This window comes from Perca flavescens, chromosome 11 (assembly GCF_004354835.1).
Source record: "Perca flavescens isolate YP-PL-M2 chromosome 11, PFLA_1.0, whole genome shotgun sequence".
NCBI classification, from domain to species: Eukaryota; Metazoa; Chordata; class Actinopteri; order Perciformes; family Percidae; genus Perca; species Perca flavescens.
This window is the reverse complement of record NC_041341.1, coordinates 31,191,836-31,210,616: the sequence shown is the minus strand read 5'-3', so window position 1 is coordinate 31,210,616 and position 18,781 is coordinate 31,191,836. Positions and strand designations below refer to the sequence as shown.

The following is an 18,781-nucleotide window of genomic DNA, read 5'->3' as shown; positions in this document are numbered from 1 at the left end:
AGAGAGAGAGAGAGAGAGAGAGAGAGAGAGAGAGAGAGAGAGAGAGAGAGAGAGACTCTTGCTTAAATACTTAGTGTATTGTATTCACGTTTCTGTCCCCAGTGATACATGTATGATCATATACACAAATACATACATAGTAAACATAGTTACATATTTAATAGCATGAAGCAAAACTTAATTAACATCCCCAGAAAAAAACCGTAAATGCTAAAACTATTTTAAAAAGGAAGACCCTCAATAACCCCAGCCGGCCTACATGGATGAAGGTGCTTATAGGGACTCCCTATTGAGTGTCTTCCTCTTAATATAAGTTAGCAAACAGCCTGAGTAGACACTGGTGGTGAGGAAGAGAGCTGGCTGAAGATCTGGTAATGGATGATGGTGGAATGTGGAGCAGGTCTTGTGATGAGTAGAGTTGGAGGAACCCTGGGCCCTGGATGTAATGGAGACTGGAGGTGAATGGGGTGGACACCATGTTTCTTGGCCTGTTCAGTGAAGAGAGGCTAACAAGAGTAAAGTATTCATCTGATTTGGACGAGGTTAATTTCTCTTTCCACTATCTGGCTCTCTGTTCTAAACTATAGAGGTGTACAAAAAGACATCCTTGAATTTGTTCCACTCTGGATAATCAGTAAAAGTCCCCACAAAACACACTATCAATGAGTGTTTTATTTTCTGGTGTGTGTGTGTGTGTGTGTGTGTGTGTGTGTGTGTGTGTGTGTGTGTGTGTGTGTGTACCTGAGAGTCCTGCAGTGTCTCGTCTACTGTGCCTGAGAGAGGAGAGCAGTGTTAGGATTTGCTGAAATGTCCAGACAGAATATATATGCAGAATACCGGTCAATATGGAACAGAAGTTGTTCAGATGTTACCCGAACGTACTTTTGGTTTCACAGTCACTGATAAATTGATATCACCATCAACCTCAACATTAGACATTTTATCAGTACAAATCACACTGCCACCACGTGCAGAGCAATCTGCCTGTCCATCTTCTCCACCAGCTTTTCCTAAAAGAAGAATTAATAAAGAAAATATGAGCTAAATTCAAATATTGCCTTCTTGTATTGAAACGTGTTGAGGAATATTACTGCTTACCACTCGGACCGCTTCCTGGATCACTCACTGTTTCAACCGCCATGTTGAGGTTTTTTCCTTTTATTTTTGAGATTGTTCTGTCAGTAACAACACTGTTACTATCAGCGACTGATCGTGTCCTTGAGCCTGTAAATATGAGTAACAGTCATCCTTCAGAAACGTATGAACAATGGATAGAAAAGAGAAACTTGAACCTGTGACTTGATTTAAACCAGATGCATGTTGAGGTCCACTTCCAGTACCTACAGTGCAGACAGCAGCTGTATACTACTGTTTTACAGGCTGATGTTTAGCTTCAGTGTTAGGGCTGAGAAGCTGTTGCTGTTGCTGCTAATGTTCTGGAAGCTGCCTCACAATGTCAAAGAAGAACTGACAGCTCTCTCCTCCCTTTGCGATTATTATTTTCAAAAGCACTCTCATCTTGTCTAATGCACTGCTTTGCTTTTTGTACCTCGAGAAACTCATTCACAGATCAAAATATCCCCACACTTACAGGGCTCCAGACTAACTTTGTTAGTCTGAAAATGGAACATTTTAGGGGCGCAACCAGAAGATTTAGGAAATAGTAGTAAATCAACATGCTAACCAAATATTCACATTTCCACTAATTTCCATTGTATTACTAAAAAATGCTTTGATAATAGATGCAGAAATTACAATGTGCTGTTTCAAATTCAGTGTCACATTTTATTGTGCACTTTTGAAGATGCAACATAGAAGGTAAACTGACAGCACCATCGCTGTCATGACAGTACAAATATTAAAAAAATACATTCAGAATAAAAACCTGCTTAGTAACAAAGTGCTTCACAGTTCAAAACAATACTAAAATCTACATTGTGTCATTTTATGAGTTGATTCTTAGCAAAAGCCCCTTTTTTTTCTTTCACAAATACATGTGCTCATTCATGTGTATTTACTTCCACCAACTAATCAAAGTATTCTCGTACGTGTACAATCTGCCATTCAGAATCCTTCAGAACACATACGAGCGACTCGCTCGAATGACAGCAGCCATGTTGTGCCTCCATCTTTAAAATACATTAGTCAAAGAGGGACATACCTCCGTCTTTCGCGCTTTTACACTCAGTGGCACCGTGACGAATGCCAGGGAGGGGGAGAAGATAACGAGGTAAGTTGCCAAGGAAGTTAAAGAGAATTAAAACAACAACGCAACAAGACCAAAGTTAATATTGGAGTGGCTTTTCCAAGATGGAAAGAGCTCATAAGGAGCAAGGATTTTAAAAGGTTGCCTGCTTTCTTCTCGACAGGTAATTCTACCTATTTGTGTAACGTTGTATAGTTGCTTGGCTAACTATAGCATGGTGGTGCATAAAGCTAGAACGACGTCTTTGATACTTTTCCTCGTGTCAATGATGAAAAAGGATTGTCTACCTTGTAACGTAAACGTAATCATACGTGTCGTGATTTCCCTGGCAGACAACTCACGTAATGCAGTTGTAACACAGACTAGCTCCAGCTAGAACAGCTGCGTGTAAACGATGGAGATACTAAGAGCTAATTTCAGTTTCATTGACATTGTTCATACTGCTCAGAGAAATATATCAAAAACACAAACCTCCGTTGCTTCTCTCCTACGCCGTAAACATTGCCTTACACTATTAACCTCATACAAAAGGGGTGTCAAACTCAACTTCTCTAAGGGCCACCCTGGAAAAAGAGAATCACATCGAGGGCCAAACAGTTTGACAATGAAAAAACGGTGAAAATGGGAAAAAAGGTTGGGAAAAACCCCAAAAAGGTCGAACAAAAACGGCAAATGTTTTGAAAAAAAATTCCCAAAACATCATATAAAATGTAAATGACGTTAAAAAAAGCACACAAAATGTCAAAAACAAGTGCCAAGACTGTCGGAAAAAGCGACAAAAACTAGGCGGGCAAAAAGTTATTATGAACCTGAACTGATATGCGGGCCGGATCAAAGTTTGAGAAGGGCCGGATTTGGCCCGCGGGCCTTGACTTCGACACATGTCGTACAATAAACAGAATAACGACAGCACTGATACTTTACTAAGATCAGCTATCAGGTGATAGCTGATGTTAGCAATGAAATGGTACCAAAATAACGTAAAACTATTATTACACTGGAAAGAACACTAATTTTGGGTTCGGCCACCGTAGGAGTTTAATCATGCTCGGAATGGGGGAGGGGGGGCGCTAGAAAGTCATATTCAGTTGGTTGTCATATACAATTTCATTGCTAGATGGGAGAAATTCTTACACAATGGAGCTTTAACAAATAAACATTAGGGACAGTGGCCAATAACCTTCCACTATAAACAAGTAGGCCTAAACAACTTGTGCCTTTACTCACTCCCCCTTAGAGCAGATCCTCCTGTGTTCCACTAGGACAGGGGTCATCAAGTACATTTTTCCAAGGGCCAGAATTTTTCTAAGCAGACAATCTGGGTATTCATACCTAAAACACCTATTCTTGTTCGATATTTTCATTTTCTAGCTGAAGTAATGCTATAATTTTTTTTTACATGTATTAGTGTGAGCAAACTCCTAAAAAACATGAAAACTCCATAATAAGTGGCTCTGTAACTAGAAAATGGTCTTGGACTAGGAGGCAGTTCACTGAGGAGTGATGGTTAAAGTCTGTGATTATGGAAACACCGTTGTAGTATGCAGTGTCCTGATTGGTGGGAAATGCTTGCAGAAAGAAAGGCCTGTTGTCAGGTAAAACTGTCACTGTCAAAAAAGTTGATGTGGAAAACCCAAGCTTTAATGATGAATGGCCTGATGAGCAGGCCACGCATTCGTCTTGTATGCCTCATCTGCAATGAAACGATGCTGTTGCAAAAATAATACAATCGGCATCATCAAGAATAAAGAAAGCAAAACTAACAATTGCATCATTCACGTGCATATTAAGTAGCCACATGCATGTCTTTGTCTTATAATGCATCAATAGATTTACCGCTCCAGTGGAGAGGATGGTTTGTTCAGTGTTTGGGATTTTTCGTAAAAAAGTTTTCAGACTTGTTCAGACGCATGTAGGTTGTGATATCTGTCTCCTTCCCACAGATGTTTACGCACGCTCGATTATCTCTAGGACCCTCCCCCTCCACACATTAGCCACTTACAGTGGCCATTCCCTATCCCTCTCACACTCATTGACCTGCCACAGATTCCGGATTCATTGACGCGCCCCTTCCACGTTTAACGTGTAATTTACTGGTCGCACATTTACTGGATGTAAAATTCAGTCCGCACTCTCAAATTTTGGTCGCAGTCTGGAGCCCTGACTTATTAAGGATGTAATCAGGATCACCTGTATATAAAGCCATAAGTCTCTCCACGACTGGCCACATCCAGTCCAACGCTGGCCTCAACCAGTCCAACGCTGTCCTCAACCAGTCCATGATCTGCAATAAAACAGAAAATATTGAACAAGGTACTTAATATAAAAGCAGTTTGACACATGCTTAAAGCGTATTTGTTGCTTCCCCCCTGTAAAATAATTAACTTCAAATAATTCACCAAGAATCCAAAGTGAAAATGTTTTATATAATTACACAATAAAATACAAAACTTGAAGTGACGTCAGTTTTACTATGCTGTGTTCATTTTGTTCTTGTTGCCTGTCACTTTTTGGTTAAAACTTAAAAATTAATTAAAAAAAAGTTGGGAAAAAATACTAGCATGCCACCTGTGGAAATTCTGTCAAGTTAGAGGGCAGGACAACACATAAAGGTAGACCGAGTCAAACATAGACAATCACCTGAACACATCCTGTTAACTGGTTATTAAGATTCTGTAAGCCCTCTGCACCCAGAGCTAGAAGAACTGACCACTGTGCTGTCTGAAAACATTTTATATGACATCAGACTGCAGTTTCCTTGCCACTATAAAATACTCTGTAGAATGTTTTGTGTGTTTTCTCGAAGTATTAGCCAAAAGGGAAAACAATTAATGCATTTCTCTGATTAGCCACTAGTTGCATAAAAACTAGGGTTGTGCAAAAAAATTGATTCATATTTGAATCGTGATTCAAGCTGTACAGATTCAAAATCGATTCATAGAATTCCAAAAATGTAATTTTCAAATAGTCTCTTTTTTTTTTTATTTAAATTTTATTTATTATTTATTGTATGTCTACTGCAATCACATGATAGATTCAAGGTCCCAGTAGCTTACAGACATCCCACACAACATAAACATACATCATAACAGGGTGTTAAAATAACAAATAAACAAATCCACATGAATAATATGGACAATAAAAGATATTAAATAAACTAAATAAAAAATCCACATGAATGTACTATGGGGTGTATAAGATATATATTAGTGCTGTCAAACGATTAAAATATTTAATCGCATTAGTAGTTGTAAAAGACCACTTCTGAGTTTAATATGTGCTGTGGAGTTAATGAATAAGATGGGAAAAATATTTGTATGCGATTGACCGGAAATTATGTGTATCCGCAATGTTGAAATGTGTCCTTTTAGTGGCACCGTAGTTTGTTTTTGCACAATGGGAGATGAGCTTTGAAAGGTAGCTGGCAGGTGTGAATGGCTCACAGCTGTTTGTGCCTACAGGATTTTTATCTGAGATTTTGTTTCTTTTATGAACTTTGAAAACTTGACGCCCGTTTCATGACGGAAGAAAGGACGATCGTATATTGTTTGCATTCCTTGGGGAGCGCAGCGAGTTTTCACTGTTACAGCCCTTGGGTCCAAAAACGAGAGTCTCGACTGATGCATAAGGCGTCTTTTATTTAGTTTGCCAGTCCAGCATGACGTTCAGCATTCGTTAATTCATCATCACCTTAGCACCGTGAAAACTGTATTGAAAACATAAATACACAAACATTTCACACATGTTTTCACAGATACAAAACACGTTATGTGAACAAACATTTGGGATTACAAACATTAATTACGCAGCAAAATAGACTATACAAACATACAAACAATTTCTAAATCACTATGAATGGAAACCCATCGTACCTCGCTGCGCTCCCCAAGGAATGCAAACAATATACGATCGTCCTTTCTTCCGTCATGAAACGGGCATCAAGTTTTCAAAGTTCATAAAAGAAACAAAAGTTTAATATGTGCTGTGGAGTTAATGAATAAGATGGGAAAAATATTTGTATGTGATTGACCGGAGATTCGAAAAATGTATCCGCAATGTTGAAATGTGTCCTTTTAGTGGCACCGTAGTTTGTTTTTGCACAATGGGAGATGAGCTTTGAAAGGTAGCTGGCGGGTGTGAATGGCTCACAGCTGTTTGAGCCTACAGGATTTTTATCTGAGATTTTGTTTCTTTTATGAACTTTGAAAACTTGACGCCCGTTTCATGACGGAAGAAAGGACGATCGTATATTGTTTGCATTCCTTGGGGAGCGCAGCGAGTTACGATGGGTTTCCATTCATAGTGATTTAGAAATTGTTTGTATGTTTGTATAGTCTATTTTGCTGCGTAATTAATGTTTGTAATCCTAAATGTTTGTTCACGTAACGTGTTTTGTATCCGTGAAAACACGTGTGAAATGTTTGTGTATTTATGTTTTCAATACAGTTTTCACGGTGCTAAGGTGATGATGAATTAACGAATGCTGAACGTCATGCTGGACTGGCAAACTAAATAAAAGACGCCTTATGCATCAGTTGAGACTCTCGTTTTTGGACCCAAGGGCTGTAACAATGAAAACTCGACGCTACATCGGAGTTGCCTGCTATGCTGCATGCCGTCTTTGTTCCAGAGGTTGCCGACGTTGTTCCACGCTTACAGGCAAGGTCGTAGATTGGTAGCAAGCTTAATAACAGAGACTTCAGATGCGGTGAGAGACTCTTGTCAAGAAAAGAAAAGAAAAAAAAAAGGGTAATTGAACTGTCTGCCTATATGGTCGTATCCTGATTGATCTTTTGTTTGTGAATGAACTGTGTGCTAAATATCTGAAATGGTTGCATGTATGAAATGTTTGATTTATTTTCACTCTTAAAACTTGTGAAATGTGATGAAATTGTATGGTAAAGAGTTTTACATCTCGAAAGTTAATTTCAGCCACTCTATTTCTTATTAAGCTCTCTTGAATATTTAAAGTGCTTTGGTGTTGCATTATCATTTTGAGTAAGCCTATCTTAATATTTGAGGTGAGCAGTACTAGGCTACGCAGCCCTCTTATAACAACAGCTTCTTGAATTACTCAAATCTAGTCATACATTAATAGCGATACAAACATGTCTGTGTCAGGAGGAAAGGAAAAGTCCACTGAAGAGAAAGATTTAAGCACTGATAATGAACCTTCAACAGCAGAGAAATCTAGAGGCCCAGAAGAAAGGGTCTCTCGTGAATGAAAGGCTACAGAAAAGGGCAAACAAATGCGTGAAGAGGAAGTTAAAAGGCACGTAAAAGCATTTTTGAGAGCCTATGAATCTTGGAAGCAGATAGCACGAGAAGCTAGAACTAGGCTCAAGAAATTCTGTTTGAAGGAGGATCTCAACAAAATAAACTAACAAGTTCAGAGTGGATATGACTGTGTAAATCAAAATTATGAGCCACTTCAACGCAAATCTCTTAGTACGTTAGAGATTGTGCAAAAATTGGATGCTTGTAATACACTGACAACAGAGATATGTGACCTTGTGAGTAGACGGCTGGATGTAGGCCTAGTTCAAGAGACCTTTTAAAGAGGAAGCTGAAAAGGAGAGAGTGCGAATGATCTTAAGTCGTGATGAATATAAATCTGTCTTTGGTGGGACAAACACTGAAAGTGTTACTTCAGAAGAATCCATCAAATTAGATAACCAGTCAATTACAAGCTCTAAGGCTTCTAGTGGGCGAGCAGATGCCGAAGCAGATCTTGCAGCTAAGCTAGAACAAGCAAAGTCAATGGAAGAGTTACAAGTTCAACAGACCGAACTTATTAAGTTGGAAAGTGAATGGAAACTCCATGAGTCACAAATGATGATACAAATGAAGCAGAAACAAGCAGAAGTGGAGCTGAAGTTAGAGGAGGAGAAAACAAAACTAGCAAGCGTGGATGTGAAAGTGGCTGCAGCTTGAGTTAGAACATACAATAAACTGGATGGTGATGGGGAGAACTTGGTAAGAAAACCTAATACAGCCTCTGCCGTCAGAACCACTCCAGCTATGTATTCAAATAGACAGTTCCAATCGCAATCATCATCTCAGAGTGTAACAGCCAACTTAGCTGAAGCAATTGCAAGCTCATTAAGTCTAAATCGTCTGCCTGTTCCTGAACCAACTATGTTTGCTGATGATCCTTTGAAATTTGTTGACTTCTTGATGTCGTTCACAACTCTAATTGACAGGAAACCTATCTCCGCTGGTGAAAAAATGCTCTATTTGAAAAGCTACCTCACAGGAGAGGCAAGGAAAGCTGTGGAAGGATTCTTTTACCGGAGTTCTGAGGATGCATACGAAAGTGCTTGGGCAGTTTTAAAGGACAGGTACGGAAACCCATTTATTGTGCAGAAAGCGTTTCGAGACAAGCTGATAAAATGGCCCAAGATTAGTCCTAATGATTCTTTAGCACTTAGAGATTTTGCAGATTTTTTAAGGAGCTGTGTGGAATCTATGCCCCACGTTAAAGGGTTGGCCATTTTAAATGATTGTGAGGAAAATCATAAACTCTTGAAAAAATTACCGGACTGGATTGTACGTAAATGGAGCCGAATTGTAGTAGAACAGCTTGATGCATCTGGAGATTATCCAACCTTTGAACACTATACTAAGTTTGTGCTGAAGGAAGCCCGCATAGCCTGTAATCCCATCACTTCTTCCTTATTCCTGAGCTCCAGCTCAGATGAAAGGTTCCCCAAGAGAGCAAAGGCCCTAAGTACAAGTGCCCAAACAAAATATCATGCATTTAAGTCAGAAAGTTCATCTCCCTTCAAGCCAAAGCTGCCATGCCCTGTCTGTAAGGATGAATTGCACGGCACCGCTAAGTGCCCAGTCTTTGCTGCCAAGACTATGGGAGATAAAAGGGCATTTATACATCAAAATTATTTATGCTTTGGATGTTTGCGTAAGGGACATATGACTAAAGATTGCAAAACACGACATGTCTGTGGAGTGTGTAGCCGACGCCATCCAACCTGTTTGCATGAAGAGAGAGAGGAGAGATCCGGTGAAACGTCAAAGAGAAGCTTCACTTCTGGTTCCAAAGAAGGACAAGCAAATCAGGAAGTCCACAAAGTTTTGTCTCATGTAGTAACTCAGAATGCTGCAAAAGTATTGTCCCAGTTTTTTTTGTCATCAGTGAAAGAACCTCAGAAGGAAATTCTTACATATGCTCTTCTTGACACACAGAGCGATTCATCTTTTGTCTTGGAAGACCTTGTCCGAGAGCTGGATGTAGTTTCTCAACCATTACAGTTGAAGCTTAGTACAATGACTGCTGTGGACACAGTTATAGCCAGCCAAAGTGTGTGTGGTTTGCAAGTTCGAAGTTTTCATTCTGACAACTGCATACAGTTACGGCAAGCATACACACGTGACTTTATTCCTGTTGATAAGTCTTGCATACCAACCAGGAACACAGCGTCGCAGTGGCCTCACCTTAAACATCTTGTAAATAAGATGCCATCCCTTCAAGAGTGTGAAGTGGGACTATTGATTGGCTATGACTGTCCTTCAGCTTTGGCTCCCCTTGAGGTCATCACTGGAGGTGAGAATGAACCATTTGCACAGAAGACAGAGCTGGGATGGAGTATCATAGGGGCAGTTAATCCCCACTTGGATAGGCATGGAAGTCAAAGATTCGTACATAGAGTTGCAATGAAAGAGATGCCAGTTCCATCAGCCGTAGATGTCTTAAAAGTTCTGGAGTCTGACTTCAGCGAGAGGAATTCTGAGGGAAAAGGCGTCTCACAAGATGATGTGCGCTTCATACAGATTCTTAGTAAAACCATCCGGCAGAAAGAGGATGGTCACCTGGAGATGCCCCTCCCCTTTAAAGGCCACAGTTCCCCATCATTATCTAACAATAAGAAGTTGGCCATCATTCGTCTGCAGCATTTAAAGAGGAGACTGAAAGAAAATCAACAGCTTTGTGATCATTATAAGGCATTCATGGAGGATATGATCAACAAAGGAGACGCAGAGTCAGTTCCAGAGGCATCTGTCGGAGAGGTTGTTTGGTACATACCCCATCACGGTGTGTACCACCCGAAGAAGCCTGACAAATTGAGTCGTTTTTGATTGTTCAGCTAAATTTCGTGGCATCTCATTGAATGATACTTTGCTGACAGGCCCCGATATGATTAATTCTTTGCTGGGAGTTCTCTGTCGTTTCAGAAAAGAGAAGGTGGCCATCATCTGCGATATTGAAAGGATGTTCCATCAGTTCTTTGTCACCCCTGACAATCGCAGTTATCTGAGGTTTCTATGGTGGGAGCATGGAGACCTTGACTGTGAGCCTAAGGAATATCAGATGGCAGTCCATTTCTTCGGTGCCGCCTCTTCTCCAGGGTGCGCGAACTTCGGCCTGAAATACCTGGCACAGAAATACAAAGCACATTATCCCTCTGCAGCGGCATTTGTCGAAAATAGTTTCTACGTCGATGATGGGCTAGTGAGTGTTCCCACAGTTGAGGATGCCTGTGAACTGATAGTTCAAGCACAAGAGTTGTGCAAGAGAGGAGGATTACGACTCCACAAATTCAACTTCAATGAAATTGAGGCTCTTCATTGTGTTGAGGCATCCGAAAGGGCGTCAAGGGTCGAACGCCTTGACCTCAACCCTGATTCAGTGTCAGTAGAACATGCACTGGGTATTCAGTGGCTAATTGAAAGTGATTGTTTCAGTTTTAATATAACCTTGAAAGACAAGCCAGACACACGCCGAGGCATTCTATCGGTCATAGCTTCATTGTATGATCCTCTGGGCTTTGTGGCTCCCTTTGTTCTGAGTGGAAAGTGCATTCTCCAGGAATTATGTCGTCGGAGCATTGGATGGGATGATCTGCTGCCTGAGGACTTGCGCCCACGATGGGAGGAATGGAAGGCTGGTCTACAAGGCCTGAAAAGAGTCTTGATTCCAAGATGTTATCATCCACAAAACTTTGGCAAGATTGTGAGCGTAGAACTGCACCACTTTGCAGACGCCAGCAGTATAGGCTACGGAGCATGTTCTTACCTTCGATATAAGAATGTCCAGAACAAAGTTCACTGCAGTTTTGTTATGGCAAAGGCTAGGGTTGCACCATCAAAGATCACAAGCATTCCCCGTTTAGAACTTTCAGCTGCTGTTGTTGCAGCCAGAGTTAGTGTTCTGTTGAAATCAGAGTTAAACATGAAGATTGATGAAGAATTCTTCTGGACAGATTCTCAAGTCACTCTAGCATACATTAATAATGAAGCACAGAGATTTCACATATTTGTGGCCAATCGTGTCCAGCTTATAAGGGAGTGCACCAATCCGAGCCAGTGGCATTATGTTGATACAGAAGAAAACCCAGCTGATCACGCCTCTAGGGGACTCCGTGCATCAGACATTCTGTTAACAACGTGGCTATCAGGCCCTGAATTTTTGTGGAAGGAAGAGGTTTATTTGGAACCTACTTCGTCACCCGAATTGTTGGTTGGTGACCCAGAGGTCAAAACCATTCAGGCCTTTGCCATAAGAGTGAATGATTGCACAAACATGCTGGATCGTCTGTCTAGGATATCCTCTTGGACAACACTCCTTAAGGTAGTGGCGAGAATTAAGAGACTGGCGTCTGGACTAAAGTGTCAAACTGATGTGACTGTCGGAGAGCGTGAGAGTGCTGCCAAAGTGGTGATAAAGCTTGTTCAACAGCAAGCATTTAGTCGAGAGATAAAGGCACTTGGAACAGGAGAAAGTCTTCCACTGTCCAGTCCCCTTTTTTGCCTTGATCCCATTCTTAAAGAGGGCATACTTTGTGTTGGTGGAAGACTGAAACATTCATCTCTTAGTGAAGAATTTAGGCACCCATGCATTATGCCCAAAGATAGCCATATCACCCAGCTGGTTTTGTCACATTATCATTCTCAAGTATGCCACCAAGGTCGAAGTCAAACCCAAATGGAGCTTAGAGCAAATGGATTCTGGATCATGAGTTGCAGCAAGTTGGTTGCGAAGCTGATACACAAGTGTGTTCAATGCAGGAGGCTGAGGCGTCCGGTAGAAGAACAGCGTATGGCTGATTTGCCTAAAGAGCGTGTTGAAGCATCTGCCCCGTTTACATACTGTGGAATGGACTGCTTTGGACCGTTTGTCATTAAAAGGTGTCGAAAGGAGTACAAGAGGTACGGCTTGATATTCACCTGCTTCTATTCTCGAGCCGTCCACATCGAAATGTTAGATCTATCCACTGACTCTTTTATCAATGCCTTACGGTGCCTTATCAGCCTAAGAGGTGGAGTGCGCCAACTCTACAGTGACCAAGGCAGGAATTTCATAGGAGCTAAGAATGAATTGAGAGAAGCACTTAAACAGTGTAACAATCAGGCTTTGGAAATGTTTCTGGCTGAGAATCAGTGCGAGTTTGTGTTCAATGCCCCATCAGCAAGTCATGCTGGTGGAGTTTGGGAGCGTCAAATACGCACCATTCGAAGTGTGTTGGATGCTACTTTGACTCAAAGTCTAGGTAGGCTTGATGATTCCTCCCTGAGAACACTCTTTTACGAGGCCATGGCTATTGTTAACAGCCGCCCATTAACAGTAGATGGAATGAATGATCCCAACTCTGTTGAACCTTTAACGCCTAATCATTTAATCCTAATGAAGTCAAAGATAGCTCTTCCACCTCCTGGAAAGTTAGAGAGAGAGGATGTATACAGTACAAAGCGATGGCGTCGAGTTCAATATTTGATTGAGCAGTTCTGGAGTCGATGGAAAAGGGAGTACCTCCAGAACATTTCCACACGACAGAAGTGGCATGTGGCCTGGCGCAATCTCAGAGTGAACGATGTGGTCATTATAAAGGAAGACATCCTCCCAAGGAACCAGTGGCAGTTGGGGCGAGTAGTGGAAACATCTACGGATGGTGATGGTTTAGTGCGAAGAGTGAAAATAAGAGTTGGAGAACAGAAATTAGGAAAGTCTCCATCTAAATATTCTGTTATCGAGAAGCCCATCCAATAGTTAGTTCAATAGCTTCACTCTTTTTGATGTAGTGCTTCCCAAATCACTCCACACATACAAAGCCCCCTGCTGGTTGTACTACAGCACTTACTTTTAAAAAATAGGCACAGCAGGTGTAGTATGTTGATAGGGAGACCCGAGATGTGTGGAGTAAATTTGGAAGCACTAGGATCAATAACATTGAAGCCATTACATTTTCACCAATTAAAATATATTATAAATAGGCTGAGCCAGATTTTCCAAAAATAGCGGGTGTAGTATGTTCAGAGGGAGGCCCTAGATGTGTGGAGTAAATCTGGAAGCACTAGACTCAATAACATTGATGGTATTGAATTTTTTCACAATAAAAATTCATAAAAAATAGCCTGGGCCAGCTGTTCAAAAATTAGCAGGTGTAATATGTTGATCGGGAGACCCTAGATGTGTGGACTAAATTTGGGAGCACTAGCCTCAATAACAGTGAAGCTATTGCATTTTTCTCCACAAAAAGAAATTAAAAATAGAGTGAGCCAGCTTTCCCAACATAAGACGTTGTAGTATGTTGGTAAGGAGCCCCCAGATGTGTGGAGTAAATTTGGAAGCACTAGGCTCAATAACAGTGAAGCTATTGCATTTTCCTACAATAAAAATCCTTTACAAATAGACAGAGCCTGCTATACCAACATAAGAAGGTGTAGTATGTTGGTAGGGAGCCCCCAGATGTGTGGAGTAAATTTGGAAGCACTAGGCTCAATAACAGTGAAGCTATTGGATGTTATCCCCAATAAAAATTCTTTAAAAATAGACAGAGCCAGCTATACCAACATAAGATGGTGTAGTATGTTTGTAAGGACCCCCCAGATGTGTGGAGTGAATGTGGAAGCACTAGGCTGAATAACAGTGAAGCTATTGGATGTTATCACCAATAAAACTTATTTAAAAATAGTCTGAGCCTGCTTTCCCAACATAAGGTGTAGGATGTTGTTTGGGAGGCCCCAGATGTGTGGAGTAAATTTGGAAGCACTAGGCTCAATAATAGTGAAGCTTTTGGATGTTATCCCCAATAAAAAGTCTTTAAAAATATCCAGAGCCAGCTTTCCCAACATAAGAAGGTGTAGTATGTTGGTAAGAAGCCCCCAGATGTGTGGAGTAAATTTGGAAGCACTAGGCCCAGTAACAGTGAAGCTATTGGATGTTATCCCCAAAAAGAATTATTTAAAAACAGACTGAGCCTGCTTTGCCAACATAAGAAGGTGTAGTATGTTGGTAAGGAGCCCCCAGATGTGTGGAGTGATTTTGGAAGCACTAGGCTCAATAACAGTGGAGCTATTGGATGTTATCCCCAATAAAAAAATATTTAAAAATAGACTGAGCCTGCTTTCCCAACATAAGAAGGTGTAGTATGTTGGTAAGGAGGCCCCAGATGTGTGGACTACATTTGGAAGCACTAGGCACACTAACAGTTAAGCTATTGGATGTTATCCCCAAAAAGAATTATTTAAAAACAGACTGAGCCTGCTTTGCCAACATAAGAAGGTGTAGTATGTTGGTAAGGAGCCCCCAGATGTGTGGAGTGATTTTGGAAGCACTAGGCTCAATAACAGTGGAGCTATTGGATGTTATCCCCAATAAAAAAATATTTAAAAATAGACTGAGCCTGCTTTCCCAACATAAGAAGGTGTAGTATGTTGGTAAGGAGGCCCCAGATGTGTGGACTACATTTGGAAGCACTAGGCACACTAACAGTTAAGCTATTGCATTTTTCTACAATAAAAAATATAAAAAAATAGACTGAGTCTGCTTTACCAACATAAGAAGGTGTAGTATTTTGTTTGGGAGCCCCCAGATGTGGGGAGTAAATTTGGAAGCACTAGGCTCAGTAACAGTGAAGCTATTGGATGTTATCCCCAATAAAAATTATTTAAAAATAGACTGAGCCTGCTTACCCAACATAAGAAGGTGTAGTATGTTGGTAGGGAGGCCCTAGATATGTGGAGTGATTTTGGAAGAGCAAGACTCAACAACATTGAAGCTATTGCATTTTTCTACAATAGAAATTATTTAAAAATAGACAGAGCCAGCTATACCAACATAAGAAGGTGTAGTATGTTGGTAGGGAGCCCCCAGATGTGTGGAGTGAATGTGGAAGCACTAGGCTGAATAACAGTGAAGCTATTGGATGTTATCACCAATAAAACTTATTTAAAAATGGTCTGAGCCTGCTTTCCCAACATAAGGTGTAGTATGTTGTGTGGGAGGCCCCAGATGTGTGGAGTAAATTTGGAAGCACTAGGCTCAATAATAGTGAAGCTTTTGGATGTTATCCCCAATAAAAAGTCTTTAAAAATATCCAGAGCCAGCTTTCCCAACATAAGAAGGTGTAGTATGTTGGTAAGGAGGCCCCAGATGTGTGGACTACATTTGGAAGCACTAGGCACACTAACAGTTAAAGGTGCAATATGTAATATTGTGTGTAATACTGGCAGCTAGCGGTTAAAATAGTTACTGCACTACCAATTCAAAATACTGGAGAGTTGTCTCCCCCGCCCCCTCCTGCCCAGACTCGAAGTTCACGGGGGTTGCCAGGCTGAGACCGCAGCATTCACAACAATGTAGCTGGACGCTTTTCTCACATAGCCAGACGTTACTCCACAGCACAGCGGAGTAGCTAACGTTAGATGCTAGTCTCACATAGCCAGACATTACTCCACAGCACAGCGGAGTAGCTAACGTTAGATGCTAGTCTCACATAGCCAGACATTACTCCACAGCACAGCCGAGTAGCTAATGTTAGATGCTGGCTATATTGACAGTCATAAAAGCCGTGCTCACGCGGAACTCTGTAACCAACTAACAGACACACTTTTTCGGCTTAAACAGTTCGGTTACAGTATGAACCGCTAAAAACACAACAACCTCACTGTCCTCTCAACACACCAGTCAGGCACACTTCCTCGGCTTAGAATTACAATACGAAACGCTAAAAATACCACTACCTTGCCGACGGAACACACTTCATTTGCTTAGAATTACGGCAACAATCGCTAAACACACTGCAAACTCATAGTCCCCTCTTTCCGATTTACAGCCCCCCTCTCGTGGCTTAAAATAACTCATCGTTGTCGGCTCCAGCTGCTGAAGAGGCTACACGCTGTAAACAGCCATGGGCTGCCCGGTAACGTTAACAGTTAGCAGGGTTAGCATGGTGGCGTTAGCCAGGACCAGTCGGGATCACTTTACTGGCTATGTCTCAATTGTTTTTGCGAGTAACCAACACAAATGTTGAAACAGTACACAAATGTTGAAAAGACAAAAAATGCCCATCCCTAGTAGCTGTGATAAATTAGCCTGAAGCTAATGCTTACCGGTTCAGGAGAAAATAAGCCAACTCTGCGTCCTTTTGGGCTCTAAGCTGTCTCCATCTTTCAAATACATCTCCAATATTTACCAGGGGGTTGTTACGTCTCTGGTCACGCAACTGTTAGAAACATGCTGTTTTCTTTTTTTATGTCATGTAGAATCTATCTCCGTTGATCCTGTTCGTTTGTTTGCTGCTTTCATGGCTGTACTACCGTTACAGCTGTAGCGTGCTGGGTTTACGTTTTTACAGGTATATCTGGCAACCCGGCCTGCCTGTCAAACTGGGCCGTTGATAACAACACACAGATCAAAACATTAACATAAATTCCGTCACGGAATGTAAATTTCAAAAAGAAAAAATACTGAAATTAGCATTGTTGTCAGAAAAGATAGTATTTCAGTTTAACATGTTTCCTTAATATCTGATGAGGCATTGGTGTCATTTTTGGATTTATTACAGTACAAATATTACATATTGGACCTTTAAGCTATTGCATTTTTCTACAATAAAAAATATAAAAAAAAGACTGAGTCTGCTTTACCAACATAAGAAGGTGTAGTATTTTGTTTGGGAGCCCCCAGATGTGGGGAGTAAATTTGGAAGCACTAGGCTCAGTAACAGTGAAGCTATTGGATGTTATCCCCAATAAAAATTATTTAAAAATAGACTGAGCCTGCTTACCCAACATAAGAAGGTGTAGTATGTTGGTAGGGAGGCCCTAGATATGTGGAGTGATTTTGGAAGAGCAAGACTCAATAACATTGACGGTATTGAATTTTTGGCAATAAAAATTCATACAAAATAGGCTGAGGCATATTGTAAAATATTAGTTGGTGTAGTATGTTCAGAGGGAGGCCATAGATGTGTGGAGTGATTTTGGAAGAGCTAGGCTCAATAACAGTGAAGCTGTTGAATTTTATCTTTGTATCCACTTTCGGTTTTGCACTTTCGGTTTTGCACTTTGCAGACGGTCCCTAGACGCTCGGCTGAAAGCATAACGCTCACAGGGATGCATTGTATTCATCCATATAAGTAGAAGGTTCTTGGGGATGAAAACCGGGTTGTAGCTTGTTGTCTACCTTCCTACGGTTAGATAGAGCTGCCTATTGTGTAAGTAACACGTTTCATCTAAGATTTATTGAACCGCAAACCCGCGAATCTGCCAATTTCTGTCTAACTTTACCGAAGTCTGCTTTGGCCCCGGGTCCATGATCTGCAACGAGACAGAACATTTAACAGAAAGGCAGTTTGACACGTGCTTAACGTGGATTTCTTGGTTCCTGTAAAATAATGACCTTAATTTCAATAATTCACCCAGAACCGAAAGTGAAAATGTTTTAGCCTATATAATTACGCAATACAATGCAAGAGTCGTAGGCATTATTCTGTAAAGTTAGAGGACAGAAAGGGGCAACAAGTAAAATAAATTAATTAATTAATAACTTGTTTTGAACTTTTCACCTTTTTAATTCTATCGGTGTTTTTTGTGTGTTTTCTCCACGTAGCCTGCGGGACTATATCCACTGTTTGCACACAGAACACTCGGAGTTTATCCGACTGTAAAACGATCTGTAAGTGCAATAAAATCACAATAACGTACAATGAGGATATTCCTGTATGCATATGTATGCAGAAAAGTTCAATCACCATAAAGACTCAGAGGACAGAGGCTATATTTACTTTACCCAAACTAGTTCCACATCTGGACTGTCTCTTTATGACACTAACAAAGCGCACATATCCTACCTTTGTTGGAAGTGGTTTGTCGGGGTGTAGATAAAGTCCAACAAAACCTGCGGGTAGAAAATGACTGTAGATCTAAAGGAGGAAATATGAAACAGTTCTCGGATTATATAGACGACGGAAACCAAAAGTTTGTTGCGTCCTGCGTCTTCGCTGTGCCAGGGTTAGGCGCAGGGCAGCAGAGATAGTATAGCCTACTGTACTAACTTTATTCTCTCCCACTGTGTGTGTGTGTGTGTGTGTGTGTGTGGAACATCCAGCCAGCTGGGGGCAGGGCATACAAAGGCAGCATACACACCAGTTTATCATGGTGGAGGTCTGCTCTGAAGCACAGCACACTCCCAGGTTTATAGTGTAAATGTACATCTACATGTCTCTGTGTTGCGTTCAAAGTCTATGGTTGCGCTACAGCAGCCCATTGGAACTCCTCCTTACTGTAGCTGTCTGTGGGATCTCCATTGTAGCTCAGAGCGCTGTTAAATGTCCCATC

At 41.1% G+C, this 18,781-nt stretch overlaps 1 long non-coding RNA gene across 2 annotated transcripts; it reads right to left on the bottom strand.

Moving 5' to 3' along the window:
* Positions 1-62: 62 nt before the first annotated feature.
* Positions 63-18,521, bottom strand: LOC114563579 (uncharacterized). 2 transcript variants are annotated; one of them, XR_003693662.1, is made up of 6 exons: positions 18,295-18,521; positions 4,397-4,490; positions 1,099-1,224; positions 883-1,010; positions 742-773; positions 63-506 (listed from the first exon to the last, which is right to left on the bottom strand). It is a non-coding gene; the product is annotated as an uncharacterized LOC114563579 (long non-coding RNA). The 2 variants fall into 2 exon arrangements; XR_003693661.1 differs by having other exon boundaries at positions 63-488.
* Between the last annotated feature and the right edge of the window lie 260 nt (positions 18,522-18,781).